This window comes from Podarcis raffonei, chromosome 14 (assembly GCF_027172205.1).
Source record: "Podarcis raffonei isolate rPodRaf1 chromosome 14, rPodRaf1.pri, whole genome shotgun sequence".
Classification (NCBI taxonomy): Eukaryota; Metazoa; Chordata; class Lepidosauria; order Squamata; family Lacertidae; genus Podarcis; species Podarcis raffonei.
The window spans coordinates 20,799,963-20,824,006 of NC_070615.1; positions in this window are offsets into that span (position 1 = coordinate 20,799,963).

The window sequence follows — 24,044 nt, forward strand, 5'->3', positions numbered from 1 at the left end:
CAGCGCTGGGCTCCCGCTGCTTGCGGAGACTTGCCTGCATGCCGAAGCCTGCGCGCGCTGAGCTCAGCGCGTCCAGGCTTCGCGGATCTCTCCGCAAGCAGCGGGAGCGGTCCCGCTGCTTGCGGAGAGTTGCCAGCATGCCGAAGCCTGCGCGCGCTGAGATCAGCGCGCCCAGGCTTCGCGGACCTCTCCGCAAGCAGCGGGAGCGGTCCCGCTGCTTGCGGAGAGTTGCCAGCATGCCGAAGCCTGCGCGCGCTGAGATCAGCGCGCCCAGGCTTTGCGGACCTCTCCGCAAGCAGCGGGAGCGCTCCCGCTGCTTGCGGAGAGTTGCCAGCATGCCGAAGCCTGCGCGCGCTGAGATCAGCGCGCCCAGGCTTCGCGGACCTCTCCGCAAACAGCGGGAGCGCTCCCGCTGCTTGCGGAGAGTTGCCAGCATGCCGAAGCCTCCGCGCGCTGAGATCAGCGCGCCCAGGCTTCGCGGACCTCTCCGCAAACAGCGGGAGCGCTCCCGCTGCTTGCGGAGAGTTGCCAGCATGCCGAAGCCTGCGCGCGCTGAGATCAGCGCGCCCAGGCTTCGCGGACCTCTCTGCAAGCAGTGGGAGCGCTCCCACGGCTTGCAGAGAGCTGCCTGTTTGGGGGCTGGGGTCAGGGGAAGCTCGAGCTTCCCCCGCCCCAGCCCCGCGCCTGGGGGGAAAATAATTTTTCCCCTTTATTTCCCCCCCAAAAAACTGGGTGCGCCCTATGGTCCGGTGCGCCCTATGGTACGAAAAATACGGTACTTTTTAAGTCCGAATGTTCCAAGAAGAAGGCAGCGCTCTCCGGCAACAGCTTTGCGACTTCACTCCACGGAAGAAGCAGACGACTCACAGCACAGCGCCACTTCCCTGCTCCGCTCCGGAGCCCAAAACTGAGCTCCTTCGCTGATTTGGGGGGGCGCAAAAGGTGCCCGCCAAGTCCCACGGTCACAGGCTTCACCTGCCTGTGATTTTTAAAGGGTCCCCGCTGCGCCGTAGTGGTGTAGACCCAGTTTCCGCGGAGCCAGTCCCCTCCGAATTAGAGGGAATCAGCCATTTTCCGATGGCGCCACCCCGGAAGTCCTTAAAAACATTTTTCTTTAGGCAAGCCTATCATCCAGACATGTAGAATGTTGACATTGGTTTTAACCTTGCTTTTAACTTATCATTGATCTTAATCATTTCTGAATGTTTTAAATAGTTGTTTTAAACTATTTTACTGATAGTTATTTTTTTATTCTATTTGTAAACCAGTTTGAGGTTTGTTTGTTTTTTGTTTTCTTTTTTACAATCAAGCAGTATATAAATTTTCTGATATAAAAAATTAATTAAATAAATTTTATTGTATGCCAGAAAACACCCCTGCTATTTTTGCACACGAGGCTGGTGTTACAGCTGCATTTTGTTTGTTTTCTTAGTGGCAACATACCTGTGGACTGACCAAGACTAAAATACCCATCATCACAACTTTAGTAAACAGCCTTGGCCCAGTATACCTGAGGTAGCATCTCCACCCTCGTCGTTCAGCCTGGACACTGAAGTCCAGCTCCGAGGGCCTTCTGGCAGTTCCCTCCCTGTGAGAAGTGAGGTTACAGGGAACCAGGCAGAGGGCCTTCTCATGGTGGCGCCTGCCTTGTGGAAAGCCCTCACGTCAGATGTCAAGGAAATTAACAACTATCTGACTTTTATAAGACATCTGAAGACACCCCTGTTTAGGGAAGTTTTTAATATTTGATGTTTTCTCGTATTTTTAATATTCTGTTGGAAGCCACCCAGATAATAATAAAGTAGTAGAAGTAGTAGTAGTAGCAAGAGGTGCTGTCCGGACAACAGATGCAGCCCTTTGATGAGATTCTGTACCCATCCAAGGAGTTAACCTTTCTATTTATTCTGGAACCTTTCTATTTATTCTCTGATCGTAGACCCTTATGTAGCCAAAATGGCACAACCTATGCAGGAGAGTGAGCATGCTCAGTGGTGATGGGATGTTGATTGACTGTTGGGGGAAGAAAAATGGAAAACTGGGAGGGGGAGAATGGAACCAAATACCTTAGGAAAGGGCATGGCTGGCTGGCCGAAGCTCTGAACAAGAGCACTCCATGCTGCAACCTTTTGTTACAGCTCCCACGTATTTTACAAATGCGTTAAAAAAAACAAAACAAACGAAAACCCTGACCTTTAGAACAAGCAGAAAACTCTCCTCCCCTCACAAGGAAAAGGGGAGGAAATGTAGTGAAAGGAAGAGGGGGGGGAGGGAGGAATATGTTGAAGTGCTATGTGCATTGACACAGATGGAAGATTGCACAGCTGTTGATCTGAAGGTCACTCGAAAGAACTGTTCCTTGGGGTCAGGTGAAATACCCAGCAAAACCGCAGGGAGATGGAGAAGCTTTAGCTAGAAATAGTCTGCGGTGTGTCATTTTGACACTACGGAGAATTTATTATTATGGAAGCGTGAAGGACCAAACATGCAAACACTTTCTGGGATGACAGATTTATCACTCATTAAAACCAAAGGAAAAGGCAAGCAAATGCTAGATAACTCGGTGGTGACAAAGCCAATCAGTAACGTCAACACTTAGTCATAGCGTACCACACACCTACTAGCCCTGAAGCAGCATTATAATATTTAAAACTCTCACAGGAGCCCCTAATCCAAACTTCGCCACCCTGGGGCCCTCCAGATGTTCTGGACTCCAACTCCCATCAGCCTCCAGGGCCCATGGGTTAGAAAGCTGCATTGCAAAATTTGGAGGCGTGGGAAGTTTGATTTCATTTCAGTTCACAGATGGTATCAGAAAATGCAGGTTAGGTAAGGTAAAGGTAAAGGTAAAGGACCCCTCAACGGTTAAGTCCAGTCAATGGCGACTATGGGGTTGTGGCACTCATCTTGCTTTTCAGACAGAGAAAGCCAGCGTTTGTCCACAGGGCCCGAACAACGGGAGCTCACCCCGTCGCGGGGATTCGTACTGCTGACCTTCTGATCGGCAAGTCCTAGGCTATGTGGTTTAACCCACAGCACCACCCGCGTCCCTAAGATACCTATACACAGGTAAAAAATGCTTTTGTTGCTCCCTCCATTTTTGTCTCTGGTCTCACCCACTGCTGGCATGTGGCCCCTGGAAGGTTGCCATGAATGGAATTTGGCTCTCAGATTGAAACAGGTCTCGACTCCTGCTCGCTAGGGCTGGGCCCAAGCTGGATAGACTGGGGGAAAGAGCAAGGTCATAATGAGTGGAACCGTTCTGTGAAGGCAGCTGGGATGTTTGCCAGAAGGAACGAGCTGGGAAGCCTATTAAGATGGCACCCAAAGGGAACTTCTAGGGATGGCGAGGATTCAATTCAGTTTGTGTTTAAAGGTAAACCTACCTGAGACGCTGCCTTGGGCTGAAGATTGGCGGGGCCAGCGTTGTGTCATTTGTGCATGAAATATACTGAGAGCCGAGAGTGGATTTCATGCTCTTTATTCAGCTCATAGTGTTGAGGAGGAATGGAAGTTTCCCCAGAGTAAAGGTAAAGGTAAAGGTAAAGGGACCCCTGACAATTAGGTCCAGTCGTGACCGACTCTCGGGTTGCTCATCTCGCTTTACTGGCCGAGGGAGCCGGTGTACAGCTTCCGGGTCATGTGGCCAGCATGACTAAGCTGCTTCTGGCAAACCAGAGCAGCACATGCAAACGCCGTTTACCTTCCCGCCAGAGCGGTACCTATTTATCTACTTGCACTTTGACGTGCTTTCGAACTGCTAGGTGGGCAGGAGCAGGGACCAAGCAACGGGAGCTCACCCTGTCACGGGGATTTGAACCGCCGACCTTCTGATCGGCAAGTCCTAGGCTCTGTGGTTTAACCCAGAATGTCTGCTTTATATACATTATTTACACAATGGGCCCCACGTGATTGGCTAATTCCGGGATTCTCCTGTAGGCCAATCAGGTTGTGGATTCACTTCCACATGGAGCTGGATTGGGTGGCTCCTGTGGACCAATCAGACTGCTGCATTCTGGACCCTATTGTTCTAGGACCAATCAGACTGCTGCATTCTGAATCCTATTGTTCTAGGACCAATCAGACTGCTGCTGCCTTTTGGATCCTATTCAACTCAGTACATAACAGTGCACCATCAGCGCCGCACAGCACAATTGTGCCTTGTGCAGCGCCGCACAGCTTGAATGGCCGCAGCTCCTCCTCTCTCACGCTCAGGATGAGCCTGCCTTTGATGCTACAGTGCACTCGGCTCGGCAGTTCGGCCTCCTCTACCTCTTCCATATTGGGGGGGCTGAGCTAAGGAGGGGGCTAATGACACCTCCACCCCCTAGAGTTGGCACATCTGGAAGCCACCTGGAAGCGTGGGTGGCGCTGTGGTCTAAACCACCAAGCCTCTTGGGCTTGCCAATCGGAAGGTCGGTGGTTTGAATCTCTGCAATGGAGTGAGCTCCTGTTGCTCTGTCCCAGCTCCTGACAACCTTGCAGTTCGAAAGCACGCCAAAGTGCAAGTAGATAAATAGGTACCGCTCTGGCAGGAAGGTAAACGGCGTTTCTGTGTGCTGCTCTGGTTTGCCAGAAGCAGCTTAGTCATGCTGGCCACATGACCCGGAAGCTGTACGCCGGCTCCCTCGGCCAATAAAGCGAGATGAGCGCCGCAACCCCAGAGTCAGCCATGACTGGACCTAATGGTCAGGGGTCCTTTACAGGTATCTTGGTACACACTCCTCTCTAGCCTCCATCCAGGCAACTGAGATGCAGAAGGGTTCCATGGCACATTTCAGCCAGGCAAAAACACACAAGGAAGGCATGAACCAGGGCTGGTTGGGAGTGTGGCCTGGGGAGAGGGATGGCCAGAAAGAAAGTGGACTGGCCCCCAAACCTGGGGCTTCTTATCGCCGCTGCAGAAAACACTAAGACTCACATCTGAGACCTGAGTAACTTTCCTGACGCAAACATCTGTCAAAGAGAGAGAGAAAGCTATAGTGAAAGGAACAAAGACCTTATGCCAGAAGAATTTAAATTAAACACACCAAGAGGTTACAAGGAACGAAAATAATAATAATAAGCGGTCCAGTTTGCTAACCTTTGGTTTTACGCAGGCATTCCCATTAATCTAAACAATGGGTAGAATTTCCTTTACATTGATGAAGAAAAACGATGTTGTGTTGGAATGCCCTGGCTGACGCCCAACTAAAAAGGAAACAATCAGGATTTTTTTTTAACCATCGTGAGGCCTTGGCAAGGTATTGCGCCCAGTATTGTTTTACTTTCGTCAGCACAGAGCTGCAGTCGGCTGGGACACCCAGCGCTGCTGTTATGAGTCCCTGCAGAATGCCAGGCCTGAGGTGGGATGGAACATTGCAGTAGAGCCTTAAAGAAGGGGCTAGCCCTAGGATGGGGAAACTGAGGCCCTTTGGAAGCTGTTGGGTTCCAGCCGCCACCAGACACAACTTGCAAACTTTAACTCAGCAGGAGCCAGCTGCAAATTATTGCGTAGATTCTTGGGGGAGGTTGCTTTCCTGTGCTCCTTGCTCTCCTCTCCCTATTAACCTCCACCCCGAGTACCCAGTGGTAAGAGGCAGCCTAGAGGAAGAAACACCAGGGCCTGCCTCATGACATCACTAAGGGCCGCCTCTGGGTCTCAGGTTTGGGCACCAAAATCCCATGGGATGTGCCTCATCTGGCAACCCCAGTCAGGGATAATGCAAGTTGTGTTCTAGCAACATCTGGCAGGCCACAAGTTTCTCCTCTCTAGCCCAGGCAGACTTTGGGATGTGAGGGCACATAAATGTAAAACAACAGAGCCACGTTGGGGTCTCAGCTAAGAAATCTGCTTGGAGTAGGTAAATATAGCAGCTCCTATCCGTAAATAACATCAAGTCTAGTTTGGCCCAAATATGCAGGAACACAGGAAGCTGCCTTAATCCTGAGTCAGTCCGTCCATCTAGCTCACTGACTGACAGTGGCTCTCTGGGGTTCAAGGAAGCCCTCCCCAGTCCTACCTGGAGATGCCAGGGATTGAGCCTCATACCCTCCAACATATCTCTGATGAAAATAGGGACACCCTATTCCATATCCTCCAACATTTGTCCCAAGAATATAGGGATGTCCTAAGCAAAAGCAGGACACTCCAGGATCATATCAGAAACTGGGATGGCTTCTGTAAATCCAGGAGTGTCCCTGGGAAATAGGGAAACTTGGAGGTTCTGGAACCGGCAACCTTCTGCATGCAAAGCAGGAGCTCTAGCTCTGAGCCACAGCCCTTCCAAGGCCCAGGGTTGGTCTGGAAACAATGACTGCCCTTCCAAGCCTGGAAGAACCAAGGGGTTTCTGAGGGTTGGAACTATGCCGGGACTGGAAATATGAGATTTCCTCTTCTTCATTTCACCTTTCAGCTTCAAATGACTCACTGCAGTTGACCTTTGAAGTGCGAGGAAACTGCCACCGTCACCACCATCTCTCACTTGCCCATTTGCTTGGGCAGATGAAAACAAGAATGGCGAGGATCAGCTGTGACGCTGACTCACCCACCCAGCCTCTCTCAGTGCTCGATCTGCTGTTTTAAACATTTAGTGCCAGCTTTTTACTTTTATACTGCTATCACATTTCAAGTTGCAAGTTTGCCCTTTTACTGTATTATCAGACTTTGGATTTCTAACGCCACGTTCTTCGGCTCTGATGCATTTTTCAGCAAAGGCAATGAGCACAGTGGCAGAACTCCACAGAGTTCCCTGTGAAGAAGGATTGGTTGTTAAAGCACTCTGGAGATCTGGGAGAGGAATGAGGGTGTCTCTTAACAACTCTCAGCACCCTTACTAAACTACAGCTCCCAGAATCCTTTGGGGGAAAGCCATGACTGTTTACAGTGGTATCATACAGCTTGAATTGTAGGGTGTCAATGTGGCCAATGTGAGCATTCTTCCTTTCAAATATCTACAATGCTCTGCATTCTGAAGGCATTCTGGGTATCCACATTTCTTGAGAAGCCTGTGATGTCCTTGGCTAGGCTTTTCTGTAAGTGCAAGAAGCCAGGGAGCTGTCTATAGTGCACCTGACAGCCCTGCCATTTTTAAAGAAGAATTAAGCCCCTCATTCCAAGATAAAAGGGAGACATGATCAGCAAGACAAAATCTCACGTGTCTCTTCAATTTGTAGCTTAGAGAGTGGTACAGAATAGTGCTCAGAGGAGGTACCCCCTGTGGTGTGCTTCTTCTCAGTCCGATTCCTGCCCTGCTCACACAAAAGGATGTTTTCAGCAGTGAGGTGAACTCCCCTCTCACCACTGAAAGAATCCAGGTGAATTGAGATTGGCATCGGCTGGAGCCTCCTTACCTGGCCTTTGCTCTGCCTCCCCCAGCTGCCGCCGCTTGGCTGTTTTGAACCAGGGCTAGCCCAGGAGACAGAGCAATGGCCCTGGCAGCTTTGGCGTGGTTCTGTAGGCCGGGGAGCCCGCGCTGCATCACAAAAGCCGCCCACTGTTGCGACTGGTGAGCGGTCATTCTTGGCCCTTATTCTCTTCTTGCTGCTTTCCACAGTCACCTCATACACTTAAAGCATTATCATGGCTTCCCCCAAAGAGCTGCAGTTTGTTAAGGGTGCTGAGAGTTGTTAGGGGATGACCTGTTTCCCTCACAGAGCTACCGTTCCCAGAGAAGTGTAACCATCTTCCCAGGGAACTCTGGGAATTGTTTTTCCGAGAGGGAAGCAGGGGTCTCCTAACAACTCTCAGCACCCTTAAAAAAAACTACAGCTCCCAGAATTCTTTGGGGGAAGCCATGACTGTTTAAAATGCTATCATAGTGCTTTACATATGGCCAGGATCATGTGTGCTGAGGTGAATAAAAGAGAGTGGACAGGAATCGGCTCTTTGGGGGCCTAGTTGTAGGCAGATCATTTCTGCATTGCTTCACAATATTCATTTTACATAGGGCCAACGAGAGTTCCTTCAGTCCTGCAGCTGAGACCAGAGTAAGATTGTTTTCCACTAAGATTAAGCATTTTATAGCACCCTGCATTTTAAGTGGCATTCTTAGCGCACTGGAGTCGCATTTAAAGAGCTGACCGGGAGAATGCTGTGCTCTGGAGCACGGCCTGAAGAAGCAAATCACCACAACTAGGGGGACCAGCCAATAGTAAACAGCTTTCCACTCTGCTGGCGCTGCCTTATATAAAGCGTGCAATGTCTCCTTTTTAATGGGGCTGCGGTTTCTGACCCCCCTTTCCCTCTGCAGCAAGTTTAAATTAAATGTATGGAAATTGCTGGGAACTGGGAGATTAAGTTAACTAGAAGTAAAATGTTTAAACTTCCTGACCCTATGGCCACGGATGATATAAAATGAGTGGAAGATTGGTGTGTGTGTGTGTGTGTGTGTGTGTGTGTGTGTGTGTGTGTGTGTGTATTGTGGGGCCAAACTCTTCCAGATGAGAAGCCTCCCTCATTCTCCACACAGAACTGAATTCCCAACGTCAAAGAGAATAAGCATTATGGCCGGCCCTAACATGAGGCATATGAAAGCAATGGCCTCAGGCCACGGCAGATGATGGGGGGCAGGGACTGGGCAGAGATGTGTGTGCTTCAGGGCCTGCCTTGTGCTCCCTAATAGATGCAGAAATATGGAGAGATGAATCTGAGATAGAAAAATATGAGAAACTTGGGGACTCCAAATTAACAGATCCATCCATCGCCACTTTCTCAGATTTTATTGTTATTATTTTAAACTGCCTTCCACAGAACTGTGCCCCACCAACATTTTGATTTGCATATGATTCAGATGTGAGAGCAGGGGTGTTTTTTTGGGAGGGGGGGATGGCAACTGCAACCCCGAGGCAAATGCTTCTTGAAGCAGGCAGTAGTGAACAACTAGACCTATTTAACTACTATTACTTGTCCCCTCACTGCTGCCCATCACCCCTGGAAACTCTAAAATTCCTGTTTTGGAGAACAGGACTACCAAGATGGTGCCAGGCAGCTCAAACCCAAGTCCCCTCAAACTTGACCCTAGGGGAAGTAGGGGGGAATTCAATTCGCTTTGCATTTAAAGGTGAACTTAACAAATTCACACTTTCTGAAATTTCTCTGTATTTTGGAATGCTGTTCTCCAGACAACCAGTGTGTACACAAATGCGTACTAGGGCGAAGCATGCACACACCGGTGAAAATAGCATTACAAAAATGCTTTACATTGGGGAAGTTGCTTTGAAAATGTACACATTGGGGGGGGATGCAAAAATGTGTATACAGTGGTACCTCGGGTTAAGAACTTAATTCATTCTGGAGGTCCGTTCTTAACCTGAAACTGTTCTTAAACTGAGGTACTTTAGCTAATGGGGCCTCCCGCTGCTGCCACCGCATGATTTCTGTTCTCATCCTGAAGCAGAGTTCTTAACCCAAGGTACTATTCTGGGTTAGCGGAGTCTGTAACCTGAAGCATCTGTAACCCGAGGTATCACTGTATTAGGATAAATTCACACTAAAAAAACTGAGGCTCCAGGAGGGTTTTTAAAAATCACAAACTGATGTTGAAATGTGGAGAACTCAACTAAAGATTGGAAAAATGAGAAACCGAGAGTGACCAAAAGTGACAGATTTGCCTTTCCCTACCCAACACCAGCCCTGACCAGAAACCTTGGACAGGTGTTTTTCATACAAAGCAAGAAAACAAGGCAGAACTCTTTTGGAGCCAGTGCTGACTCAGGCATATAGTTCTGGAAAGCTGGCCAACTCCTTCATGAGGAATCAAATCATCCTCGGCTTCCATGATTGCAACATGTGTGACCTTTAAAGCCATTCCAGATCTCACTTTGGCAAAGGCAACTGGAGCACGTCAAACTTCACAAATTACCTGGAAGAGAGTGGACTTGCAGGGAGGAAATGAGCTCTGCTGAGACCATAGATAGGATTCTGGATTCTGGTGGGCATTGTGGAGCATGCACACGTTTCCTGCCCCCTCTGCAAGTCAAAGCCAGATAATTCAGAACAGCCGGCCAACGCTGCGGATGAGATTTGCATGCGCAAGTGCCGTTCTTGTGCCACAGAAACATTCGCAGTGGATGCCCAAAGATGGGATACTTTTCCGGGGTCTGTAGGCAAGATCAGAGTGAAAAGGGGAAAACTGCGGTCACCGTGCATTTTTATAAGAGGACCTTTGATCCCTGGAAAAGAGTTCTGCCTTAACTCCTTCAGCATCATCCAATTGTCATCAAATGGACTGAAGATTGGAGACAAAACAGATTAATCAATGTGACTGTTAGGTTGCTGATTTAGAGTCTCTCTAACCTCTCCTGCCAACCTAGCAGTTCGAAAGTATGTCAAAGTACAAGTAGATAAATAGGTACCGCTCCGGCGGGAAGGTAAACGGTGTATCCGTGCGCTGCTCTGGTTCACCAGAAGCGGCTTAGTCATGCTGGCCACATGACCCAGAAGCTGTCTGCGGACAAACGCCAGCTCCCTCGGCCTATAGAGCGAGATGAGCGCGCAACCCCAGAGTCGGTCACGACTGGACCTAATTGTCAGGAGTCCCTTTACCTTTAACCTCTCCTCCAACTGGTCCCAAAGAATGAGTGCCACAATAAAACAACAAATCAATAGAAATAAAGGTATTTACACACACACACACTCTTAAAAGAGCCCTGCTAGTTTGGGCCAATCCAGTATCCTATTCTCATAGTGGCCAACCAGATGCCTGTGGGAAACACGAAAACAGGATAATAATTAAAATCATATTCTTTGAAACAGGATATCAGCTACCATCAGACAAGCAAGTTCAAATCAAGTGGCTTGTTACAGTTCCTAGTCACCACCTGCTCCCAAAGGCCTGAACTAAGAGAAGCAGCTTCACCAACTGGTAAAAAGTAAGCAGCATTGGCACAAGATGCACCTCTGAGAGGAGACTATTTAAGAGTTATGGTGCTGCTGCCAAGAAGGCCCTGTCCTATGACTCTGTTCCCTGAACTTCACTTTGTAGTGGGAGCATGAAAAGGGCCTGCCCTTTAAATCTTAAGACATGAGTAGGACAGTGTGGGAGGTAACTTCCCTTTAAATGTTTGGGTCCCAAGTAGGGTTGGACAAATCTCCCAATTTTGGTTTCTCTCTGTTTCACATTCCCCCCCCCCCAAATTTAAATTCAGTTCTCCACATTTCCACATCAGTTTTCAAATGTATTTATTTTTTTAAGTCCTCATGAAAATTTGCCACCATTTTAGTGCGAATTTCCCCTAATACATACATATTTGCATCAAATTTTGCCTAATAGTTGTGCAATCAATTTCCCCTAGCATCCCTAGTAAATGGTCTGTAATTTAATTTTCACCAATACATGTATTTTTAATGCACACTTTACCTAGTATATGTAGTTTTGTAGATGTTTCTTGGTTGGAGAACAATGTTGCAAAATTCAGAGGCCGGCAAATTCTGAAGGATGACTGTGTTTTGATGTGTGTGTTGTTTCAGAGCATGTAAGTGGCATTGCCTTTAAGTACAAACTGAATCATCCTCTTCCTAAGCCTTTTAGGACTTGAAATGTCAGCATAAGAACTCCAAGTTCATTTGTCTGTTTGCATCACATTCCAATCAAATGCACACATATGTATTTTCCAACTGTGATTCAGCTACGTAACTTTACACATCCAAACTCTCTTGATAGTTCCTGAGCTTCTCCTTTGGATATTTCCCTGTGATTCTCCTACAAATTTAGCCATAGCCCACTAAGAATATTTAAATGATACATTTTCCCTGCTCACTACACTTAGTGACCTTATGTATTCTTCATTGGATCTTCGTCCCTTTTTTGCCAAGTGGTTTTTTTAAGTTCTTTTTTTAAAAAAAAAGTCAGTTTTAAAAAATGGATGAGAAGGGACAATTTCCGATTCCCATGAGGAAAAGGTGCTGTGGCGGATCCCTCTTCTTCCTCAGGAGCTATTGGCAGCGTTCAGAGGCCCTATTCAAATCCACAGTAGTTAATTGTTAAGAGCAAAAACAAGCCGGAGGGATTGTGTGTCTCCGGGAAAGGATATCGGTGTCTAATCTTGGTGAAAACGGAACACAGGGGTACCTGGAGTCTTGTCAAGCTCAATGCCCCTATGTAGGAGGCTGAATAGGAGAACAATGTTTACATCCCCCCTCCCTGCGCTCTCCGTAGCCTGGAAGCCGTACAGCTGAAAAGCATGAGCAGTTTTCAAAGGGGCGCCAACCTCAGCTCTCAGTTACCGGGGCCTTGACTGGCAGGCACTGTTGGTTGTAAATATGCCTCAGTTACAGGCAAGGGTCTGGAGGGAAACTAAAACTGAAGTCCTTTCTGATGTTGGATGCGGATTTCTCAAATTCCAGAAGAGTGGCTGTGCTTGTCCATTGAAGCAAGCGAAATCAAATAAAAGCCCTGTGAAGTCCAAGGCCGAAGTCTAAACGATGGGTTCTGCATGCTTGGGGAGCTGGAGGTATGTATTGTTTGAATGACAGCTCCTCATACCTCGTTCAGCACTGGGCCACAGGTGCGAGTTATGCAGGACCTGTAGTGTAAGACTGGGAGCAGAGTACTGGTGTAGATCCACAGGATGGAAACAGAGCTAGGTGCAAGCAAGGATGTGAGGTGAGGAATTAGCCTAGACAGTCATGCACCCTAAGAAGGGAACCAAGGCATCAAGTGATTTCTGAAGTGTAGTTGACTCCTTCCCTTATAAATGCAAACCCCATCCATCTGAGCAGGGCTTAGATAGTGTTTTGTGCACTCTGCTGATATAATAATAATAATAATAATAATAATAATAATAATAATAATAATAATTTATTATTTATACCCCGCCCATCTGGCTGGGCCTCCCCAGCTACTCTGGGCAGCTTCCAACACAATATTAAAATACAGTAATGCCTCAAACATTAAAAGCTTCCCTAAACAGGGCTGCCTTCAGATGTCATCTAAAAGTCTGGTAGTTGTTCTCTTTGACATCTGGTGGGGGGGCGTTTCACAGGGCAGGTGCCACTACCGAGAAGGCCCTCTGCCTGGTTCCCTGTAACTTTGCTTCTCGCAGTGAGGGAACTGCCAGAAGGCCCTCAGCTCTGGACCTCAGTGTCCGGGTAGAACGATGGGGGTGGAGACGCTCCTTCAGATATACTGCACTGAGGCCATTTAGGTAAGCTAGGAATCATCAGACCAAGAGCAGGTTTGTATGTTCATTATAACACCTTGAGAACTGTATCCTCAGCAGGCAGCTAAGTATATGGAAGGGTAAGTTGAAACAACCTCATCACCTTGAGCTCTGAACACAAGAAGGGCCTGCTGGAGCAGGCCCATCTAGTCCAGCATCCTGTTCTCAAAGTGGCCTACCAGACGCCTGTGAGAAACCTTCAAGCAAGACCCAAGCACAAGAAGTCTCTCCTTTTCTGTGGTTTCCAGCAACAGGCTTTCAGAAGCATTACTGCTTCCGACCATAGCCATCATGGCTAGTGGCCATTAACAGCACATAGCAGGGTGACATTCAACTGAACATACAGAGGGAAAACTCCCTCAGGGCTACACAGCCAATCAGAAGGCAGGCTGCCTCAGTAAATGTCATGCCACTCTGCCTGGATGCTAAGCAACATCTCTTCCACCACTGCCCCTCTTGGTTAGCTGACTCACAGATAGCAGAATGAACCCTTAAGTTATAAACTGAATTACCTCTGGCCTTCCAAGACTTTGAGGGTGATAGTGGGGGCCCTGCCTGCACCCCAAGTCTTTGGTCAGCAAGAGGGATGGGTTATTACCCAAGGAGTTGATGGCTCTGAGTCACAGCCTAACACAGGCATCCCCAGCCTCCGGCCCTCCAGATGTTTTGGACTACAGTTTCCATCATCCCTGACCAATGGTCCTGTTAGCTAGGGATCATGGGAGTTGTAGGCCAAAACATCTGGAGGGCCGCAGGTTGGGGATACCTGGCTTAGCATAACAGAAGCTGATGGTCTGGAAGGGGAGCACATAGGCATGGGGGGGACAGAAAACAGGCAGGCAGATAGGCAGGAGTCTGGCTGTTGTCCCAGCAAAGACCTAAGCCTGACCTGGAAGAATTCATAGGTCCCAGACCTCACATCCAGCAACAGAGCCGCAGCTGCATCACCAGCAATAACCCCCTATCAGCTGTTCAGGAGCAAGAGGGAGGGGAGGACCAAAAGACGGGGTCCAGTGTCCCACTGCTGTCTCTTCCTCAATCAAAGGACTAATGCTATTGCCAGGGGCACCCTATGCAGGGTAGGTAGATACTACACAAGCATAGGAAACTGGCTGGAGACCAGCCCCTCCATCTACACCGTCACACTGTCTCTCTGGGGTTTCTTACCCTGCCCCTTCCGCAACCCCCCACATTAATCCATGGGGGGGGGGATTCTCCATGCACACAAGCAGAACCACTGTTAACAGCCAGCCAGCTGTAAGAGCTGAGATACACATGGAGAAACTATTTGTCTATTCACCGGAGAACAATAAATGCTATCCAGGAAATGGTATAATAAATATAACAACTTTGCTAAGGATTGGGGGCGGGGAGCAAATTCCTTAAGACATTAATCAAAATGATTGTGGAGGTCTTCATTGGACTCTTGCCGCTCTCCGCCCCCCTCCCAGGATCCAGTAAAAAGGTGAGCTCTCTCATGCCATGTATTTTAGTTCTTTCTACCACTGCTCTGTAAATAACATGTGCAAAAAAGGTGTGATTGTTTTAAATATGTTTTTATTGTTTTGTTGCTTGTTTGCCACCCTGGAGTCCTTTGGGAGGAAGGATAGAATATCTGTCTATCTATGCTGCTGCTACTAATTTTGGACAACCACAGAACAACCAATGTTCAAGGAGACATATGCTCACACAACCATTATGCAGTCCTGTCTAGGACTGACTGCAAAATGAATTTCTGCATTTTGTATGAAGAATTAGATGAGCAAAGCTAGGATGGGTAAATGCTGAGTTGACGCATGAAAAGGAGAGAGGGATTTTAGCAGAACACAATATGGCAGTGCAATGCGTTGGCTTTTAAAAAAGGCAAATGTAATTCCAGGTTGCATCAACAGAAGTTTTGTGCCCAGATCACGAGAAGTAATGATATTAGCCACATTTACACCATACATTTAAAGTGGTTCTTCATGGGGAACTCTAAGAATTGTAGCTCTGTGAGGGGAAACCTCTGTGAGGTTTCCTCTCTACACCCTTAAACTTCAGCTCCCAGAAATTCTTAGGGGAAGCCAAGTACCTTACGTTTGATTTAACTGTATGATCTGAATGAAACCCCAGACCGATGGTGAAAAGCTGAAGGAGTTGTGGAAATCTATCCTGAATGAGATATTATTAAGAGGCAATACAACAGCCATCTCCAAATATTTGAAGATCTTGTCATGTGGGACCCACCTCTCCTGCTTTGTTTATACTGTTCTGTTCCATTCAGAGTGGTTTCGCTTGTTTTGCAATTGTAATGACTATCTGTTTTTAGAAATAGTATACTCCCTCGTCGTAACCCACCCTGGGACCTCCTGGTAAAGGGAAGAAATCTTATGAAAATAAATGGCTAAATGATGGCGCAAATCTGTTTTCTGTTGCTCCAGGAGGTAGGGCTGGAACACACAAAGGCCAAACAGCAAGAACAAAGATTCAGACTAAACATAAGGAAGAGTTTCCTGATGGTACAAGCTGTCTGACAGAGGAACAGAAATCCTTAGAAAGTGGTGAGTTCCCCTTGGCTAGATATTTTTAAGAAGAGGCTGCATGGGTAGCATCAGGGATGCTGGATGAGTGCCTTGGACTAGATTGCTTCTAAAGTCCCTCCCAAACACTATGATTCTGTGGTTTGAAGGGTCCTCAGCACAGTGCCCTCTGGTGGGCTCCAGCCTACACTGCGTCACCGTTCCAATTTCCCACAATGCCCCGAAGTGACCTTGTAACGGGGCAGCCATTGAAGTGATTGAAGATTACTGTTAATCTTTTCTCTGGGCTGAAAGTACCCCGCTCCTTCAAATGCTCCTCATAGGATTTGGTCTTCAGACTCTTCACTATCTTTGTCGTGCTGTTCTAGACATGCTCCAGGATGACATCACCAGTTAAAGGATCACCAGGCAGTCAGTGTTGGAAAGGACCTCTGCCTGAGACTTTGAAGATGAATGTTGGAAGATTCAGTATGGAGCATAGCTAAACAATGGAATTAGTAATGGCCAGCCTCTTGGACAGCTTTAACAGAGGATTAGAGAAATTCCTAGAGGAAAAGGCTTTCAATGGTACAAGTCATGGTGGCCTTATACTGTGGCTCCAGAATTGGCATGATTTTAAGTAGCAGTTGCTAGGGAAGGTCTGTGACCCAGTGTTAGGACCTCTGCTGTGGATGCAGAAGGTTCCAAAACCAACCCCCCGCATCTCCAGGTAGGGCTGGGAGAGACTTCTGCCTGCAACCCTGGAGAGTCACTGCCCATCAGCGCAGATGGACCAATGGTATGAATCTTTATGAGTCAGCTTCCTAATCTCCTCTGCAGGGGGATATAAATGGGAGGGAGCTGTTGCATTTAGGTCTGGCTTGCAGGTTTCCCCGTGGGCATCTGATTGGCCACTGTGAGAATAGGACTAGGTGGGCCTCTGGTAAAGATCTAAAGTTGTTAAGAGCTGCTAGCAGAGTGGGCAATAGAAGACTTGATGAACCAGCAGCACAGCAACGGAACACAGGCTTTTCTTGTTGACAAAGAGCGATTCAATCACTGGCTTCTCCAGTTAAAGGATCTTGGATCTTTCTCACACAGAGAAAGACCTCTGTGTGAGTGGATGCCAATCAGGGTAGTCAATACTTGATTAGATGGTTCAGTGGTCTGACACAGCATAAGGCAGTTTCATATATATATATATATATATATATATATATATATATATATATATATATGAATGAGAGAGAGAGATCTGGTTTAAGTTCTGAATGGTTATTTTCACTTTAGCACTAGAGCCCTGAGCCAAAAGAAACACATGTTTACAACTATAATGAGGATTAGCTTTTAAAAAAACACACACAGTCCCAGCAGAATGTTGAACTACGGTCCAAATGCAGATAGCGATATGAATATTTGCCAACTGTATTAAATGAGAAAATAGCAGAGAATGAGGTTTCTGGCATGACTAGAAAATGCATTGTTGGCGTTACATTTTGGCCATGACCCAACATATGCCAATACTTAGACTTCTCATTTTTATTGACTTACTCTGACAATAAAACAACTTGTTTCGTGCCAACATCCTGATAGACTGGTTCTCCATCATACATGAGAAGTTACTGTGCAGAATGTATCGGCTGAACTCAACATTTCCTAATAATAAAAAAAAGATAGAGAGACATCATAATTGAATCCAGAACTTGCACTATTTGGAGAGGAAATATCTGCAGGAGGTAATTGATTTTTATAATGTATAACATCAATATACATTAAAAGGAGAGAGAGAAAGATGAACTCAAGGACAATGGGCCTGTCTTGAGACAGTAGCTAAGCATGTATCTCGCCATCATGTAAAAGCTTCCCATGAAATCTTCAATTGTTCCAAAATAATTCCCTTCTCATGCATGGATGGTAAGTCAGGATCTATTTGTAACAGCCAAACACAGCCTTCAATGGCGATTCAGAACAGCCAATAGTATACTGAGCCTGGCAATGGCATCAGCATCAGATCTGGAATGGCAGGGCCCAACACAGGAGGTGGATAAAGGAATGGGGGCCTGAGTTGTGCGTATGGAGGAGAGGGAATCTCCCGTTTCTACCCTGAGGGTGGGGAGGACTGTGAACAGCTGAGCAGGGAGGCAGAACAGGAGGTGGCAGCAACAGAGCAGGAGCCGGAATGAACCAGTGCAGTCTTGTCACCTACAAAGAGGTGTTGCCTTCACAGATGAAAGCAAGCCCACCCACCCACCCTGACAGAGTGTGCATTTGCAGTCCTCACATTCCCACAAGGCAGACAGGTCTTGTGAGCAAATGTTCAAAGCCACAGGTTCCCCTGTGTCGCATGCTAGGTTGTAAGCCTCACTGGGCACAGTTGTCTTGAGCAATGTATAGCCCTGTGCCTGGTTGGTGTTATATAAATTGCTGCTGCTGCTGCCACTGGTGTGCTAGGCCCAGGGGTAACCCTAGTAACGCGGTCCAGGTCCGGTTCCGAATCCAAGAGTTCCATGAGGAGTCAGTCCAGCAGGGCAAGGCAGGACACGAGGCAGGAAACCAGGCAAGGTCAGGCACAGGATCACAGGCAGGTTATGGCAAATGGCAACATTGCTCCCGCAACCTGGGGCGGGGTCCAGCAGCCTTTTATCTCTGTTGGGGTAACGGCTGGTCCTGTTCCCCCAGTGACTCACCTCCCTGTCTCGCGTGAAGGCGAGCACTCCTCCTGCGAGTACTCAGGTCTCTCCTTCTCTCAGACCTCAGTCTCTGCAGCTCGGGAGATGTCAGTGGGTTACTCCTGACCCAACTGGTAGTGGAGCAGCTGTAAGTGATTGCCCAGCTGGAGGCAACGAGGTAATCCCCGCATCCGGAGCCAGGGCAGGCTCAGGCCCCTGACTCGGCCCAGCTGGTGCTTGTTGCAGGGAAACCTGTGCAGACTGGGGCTCTTCAGAATCAGGCCCCAGACTAGGTTCAGCTGCTGCCTGAGGCGAAGGAACTGGTGTGGATTGAGACTCCTCTGGCTCTGAGTACGAGCCCAAGTCCCAGGCCATCACAACTGGATAGTTGCAGATACAGCATCATGGAGAAAGAGTAGAACACAGGTATGATAAATAAATAAAGGACACGAGTGGTATCATTAGTAAGGTAGCTTGGCCACCCACCTGCAAAGGAACTGGTACTGTGCCCTGGCAAGTAGCAGATTCACGTGGGTAGTAATAATAATAATAATAATAATAATAATAATAATAATAATAATACCACCACACCCATCTGGCTGGGTTGCCCCAGCTACTGTGTGGCTTCCAACGCATAATTAAATAATGAAAAATCTCCCGATACAGGGCTGCCTTCAGATGCCTTCTAAAGTTGTATAGTTATTTGTCTCCTTGACATCTGATGGGAGGGCGTTCCACAGGGAGGGTACCACTACTGAGAAGGCCACACATAGTTGTGAATGGCTACTTGAGTTCCATGACAACACGCTTTGTCAATCATAAAATTTCCTATTGCCATTGGGAGGAAGGCCAAGGTTGCATGTACTTTGTATGCAGAAGGTCCAGCATCACCAGGTAGGGAATACTTCCCGCTGGAAACACTGGAGAAATGCTGCCAGCCAGTGCAGACAGCACAGAGCTAAGATGGACCATTGCCTTGACTCGGCATAAGGCAGCTTCTGAAGGTCAACCACAGATTATGAGATGCAATGGCGACAAAGAAAACAAACCAGCCCATTCCTCTAACGCAAGGAAAACATTGTGGGCTGAGGCTCTCGGCAGACCCAATAAATAAGTCATAATGGCTTCCATCCTTGCCCCGTATGTTATTGGGCTGTGACTTGAAGTTTGGAGAAGCAGTTTAAATTCTTAATTAAGAGATGTTTGTTGAAGCTTGAGCCCGGAGGTTTTCTGGAGGGGCTCGTGAAAAGCAGAATGGTATGAGCACAGATGTAAAGCGAGCTCATGACTTGAGCCGATCGGCTTATGCTGTCATTTCCCTCGGATTCCTCCTTCCCAAGCCCTGCCTATATACGGGGCCTTTGGTATTGTACACTCTATCCTGGGAAAAGCAAACGAAGAGGATGTCTGCTAGACGGCATACAGCTGTCCTCAGCCCCTTGCTTGACGCAAGAGGACCGCTTATTAATCGCAAACAGGGAAAGTTGGATTGAACCCGAAGGAACAGCCTGTTTCCCTGAGTTTCTTCGAAGCAGCCACCATGGAGGCCTTACCCAGCTCTCCCTTGACATTTGGACCATCCACCGCTTCATAAACTAGAACTCTTTGATCTCCTCCACCGCAATAACAGAATGGTGATAACAGCGGATGAAATCATCGCCAGGACAACATGTTTTCCCATATTTATTTCTTTTTCTTTACCGTTTTTTTAAAAAAACAAACAAATAGGGAACTGCATAAGAGAATTAAGCTGAAAGATCATCCCGAGGCAATTTTTTTAATAGAAAAAAAAGAACACAGAAAACAAACAGCTGATAAATTAAGAGCAGAGGGATCTTTGGGTACTCTGCATGCTTCCTTTTAACAACCAAAACGAATAAATATTTGAGCCATGAGATCAAGATGAATTTCGCCATCAAAATAAACATCAAAAGAATCACAGAGAGGGAGGAAGTTATTCAGGTGATACAGAAAGGACACAAATCCTTTCATCAATTGTGTCTACAGAAACAACACTTGTCCCTTTGGCTGAGTCTCTCATTGAGCCACTGCTCTGTTTGTGTTTCCTGTGGGTTCAGACAGTTTGCGGCTTCAGATGATTCAGACTTGTGTAGCAACTTGGGGTGTATAAATGTTTGCATAGGCCTTAGACAGATGTAAAGCAACAAGGATTGCATTGTTTGGGACACAATATTTCATCCATACCTTGATCTTGTGGATCGTGGTGTATTTAGTGATTACCTACTGCAGGTGTAGCTTCTGGGAAGTATTTTTCAAAAAAGAATGGATGCTTCTGGCCAGGTGTTGTCCACCCAAATGCTGTGTCTGTGTCTGGAGCAGTGGCCTAGAGGCGGGTGAAACCTTGCAGAATGGATAGCTTTTGTTTCTGGCTTGTTACAAACTGTTGGAGAATGCGTCCCAGCTTCCCTGATACCTGCACTGTCACTCGATTCTGTTCCCAGAATATTATTTTATTTAGAATTTAGAAACTGCTCTACATTCGAGGAATACCCAAGTGGTGTACAGAAATAAAACACACAACACAAAACCAGTACAGTGGTACCTCGGGTTAAGTACTCAATTCATTCCAGAGGTCCGTTCTTAGCCTGAAACTGTTCTTAACCTGAAGCACCATTTTAGCTAATGGGGCCTCCTGCTGCTGCTGCGCCGCCAGAGCACGATTTCTGTTCTCATCCTGAAGCAAAGTTCTTAACCCGAGGTACTATTTCTGGGTTAGCGGAGTCTGTAACCTGAAGCGTATGTAACCTGAAGCGTATGTAACCCGAGGTCCCACTGTATATTAGAAACATACAAACCAGCAAGAATTAAAAATAATTTTTAAAAAGCGATAAAATAGAATGATTTGGGAGGACATGAGAGAAAATGTAGGTTTTCAACAAACGTCGAAAACCTAACAAAGTTGTGTGAGCGGCTGCTTCACTCCTAAAGCTCATGCAGACAATTAAGAAAACATCTTCTCTAATAGTTTGCTGATGGTCTGTGATTTTATTTTTCTAATGTGGTTTTAATTTCATGTATAATTGCTGTAAACCACTTTGAAATATTTTTTTAAATGAAAGTGTGGTATACAAATATTCTTTTATAAAGAAATAGTAATTAACAAGGGAAGAGAATTCCAGAGAACTGGTATCATAATGCTAAAAGCACACGTCCCGAACAGAGTGTGCTTTACTGCAAGGGCATGTGGCAGCACCACAGATCTAAGTGATACGGGTGGGATGCAGCGGGAAAGGTGGCTTCTCAGATACCCTGGTGTGCAGAGGCATAATGGTGCAGGGGTACAGAGGACAGGAGTGGACTTCAGTCCTTCAAATTTCAGCGGCGCCCTCTGCAAGGCCAAAATTCTGCACCCACAACTTTCGCCTTCTGTTCTGCTCAATTCACTACATCAAAGTTGCAGTGCCCTGAAGCACCCCCTAAGCTCAGCACCCAGGGTGGTGGAACTGGTCGTGCTGCCCTAAGTCCTCGAATGTGGTGGCGGGCAGGAGGGTGAAGACTCAGTACTATCTCTGCAACAGGGTCCCAGTCTCCAGCATCATAAAGCTGAGCAGTCACAACATGAAAGAGGAACTTTTTAGCCAGTGAGAAAAAGGCTTCCCACCCTTTGTGCCTACCAGAGCCAATCAGAATGAAAGGAGGTGAGTCAGCCACTGGGGATTGGCTCCCAGGGTCACTCTGGAGAAGGTGCGCAGGAGAAACACGGAGCTGTTCTAAAAGCCCCCAAGCTAAGCATTTAGGAACGCTGGAAACACAACGGGTTTCTGTTTCAAGAGAACAGGGTGCAGGTTCTGTTACGTACAGTGGAATTTCATAGAAAGCACAACTTACGGTCCTCCGAAAGAAGATATTGGAGCACTCAAAATCATTTGCCCATGTACATGCGCAGGAAATCGTGGGTTTATCCAAATAGATATGCATTGCAATACATCCTTCATTATTATTGTTGTATAATAGGTGAGACTGTGAGGGGTTTTTTGTCATGATGGAGTGTGGAGGAATCCTATGCATGAAGGACTCCTGCAATTCTGACTTTGCCACTACACTGCTGTTGGTCTGGAACTGTGTAATGCTTTATGCCCCTTGAATGTAAGCTCAGTAGCAAAATGGCCTAGTGGGATACAGTGGTACTTCGGGTTACAGACGCTTCAGGTTACATACGCTTCAGGTTACAGACTCCGCTAACCCAGAAATAGTGCTTCAGGTTAAGAACTTTGCTTCAGGATGAGAACAGAAATTGTGCTCCGGCGGTGCGGCAGCAGCAGGAGACCCCATTAGCTAAAGTGGTGCTTCAGGTTAAGAACAGTTTCAGGTTAAGTACGGACCTCCGGAACAAATTAAGTACTTAACCCGAGGGACCACTGTACTCGGGTCTGGGTACAAACCAAACGTTCTTCCTTCAAACCCTATGTTTTGAAGCCTCTGAAGCAGGGCAGTCTTTTTCACCCCTTTCCCAGGCCTAGAGCCATTGCCCAGCACTCTTGAGCTGCAGTTGGGGCCCCAGCGCTCGGCAGGGCCCAGGAGTGCTGAGGCCTGCCCTGAGTCAAGTACAAAAATAAGGAACCCACTGTATAGGAACACATGCAAATAGAAAAAAACAGGGGTTCAGGCCAGCATACAAAGACCCAATGTATGGCAAGCAATGTACAATGAATGTATTCGTCACAATGTACCAACTGTTACAAGGCATACAGTATATGCAAGCAGTCTTCCAGAATAAATCAAAATAAGTACAATATTACAATTAATAATATATTTTCAGCAGTTGCACCTCTACTTGTTGCCTTTAATTGTACCCAGTGTGGGACCTTGTTAACTTCACAGGCTGAAGAAGGAGCTTCTCTTTGAAACAGGGATCACAGGGCTTTAGTCCTGTTTGCTACAGCTGCTCCGCCACTCCAAAGAATTCCCTTGCGTCAGAGATAATGAAAATATTGGGTGGTTGTTGTTTTTATTCTGACTATGTATTTTATGGTTTTATATTCTGTGAACCACCCTAAGACCTGCAGGTGTAGGATGGTATATAAATTCAATAAATCAATAAGATAATGCATCATGTGGGGTGCTTACAATTGTTGCACGTCTTCGTGGTGACCCATACATTTTGTCTGATTCCCGCCCACCACCCAGCTGCTATATTTTCCCCTTCCTATATGCACCTTCCAACAGTTCTCTGATGAAATTAGGAACGTCCTATTCAACAACAACAACAATTTTACTATTTATATCCCACCCATCTGGTTGCCCCAGCCACTCTAGGTGGCTTCCAACATATATAAAAACATAATAAAACATTTTTAAAACTTCCCTATACAGGGCTGCTTTCAGATGGCTCGGGGATTGGATAACTGCATACCCGCCAACATTTCTCTGATGAAAATAGGGATGTCCTAAGGAAAAGCAGGACATTCCAGGATCAAATCAGAAAGAAGGAGAGCTACTGTAAATCTGGGGCTATTCCTGAAAAATAAGGACACTTGGAGGCTCTGCTATAGGTTGAATGTTGCTGACTCCAATTTTTGCTGACTTTTGCTCTTGGGAGACCAGTTTTGATGGGGATGTAGATGGAGAACCATCGCCATGTGCTTTCCCCCTATTGTAAACTGCGCTCCCTCCAGCCCAGCCCAACAGCTGCTTGGCAGGCTATATGGTAGCATGATGGAGATGGGAAGGGAGGCATGTTTGTTATTTATTTATATTTATGACATTCCCACCCCACCCT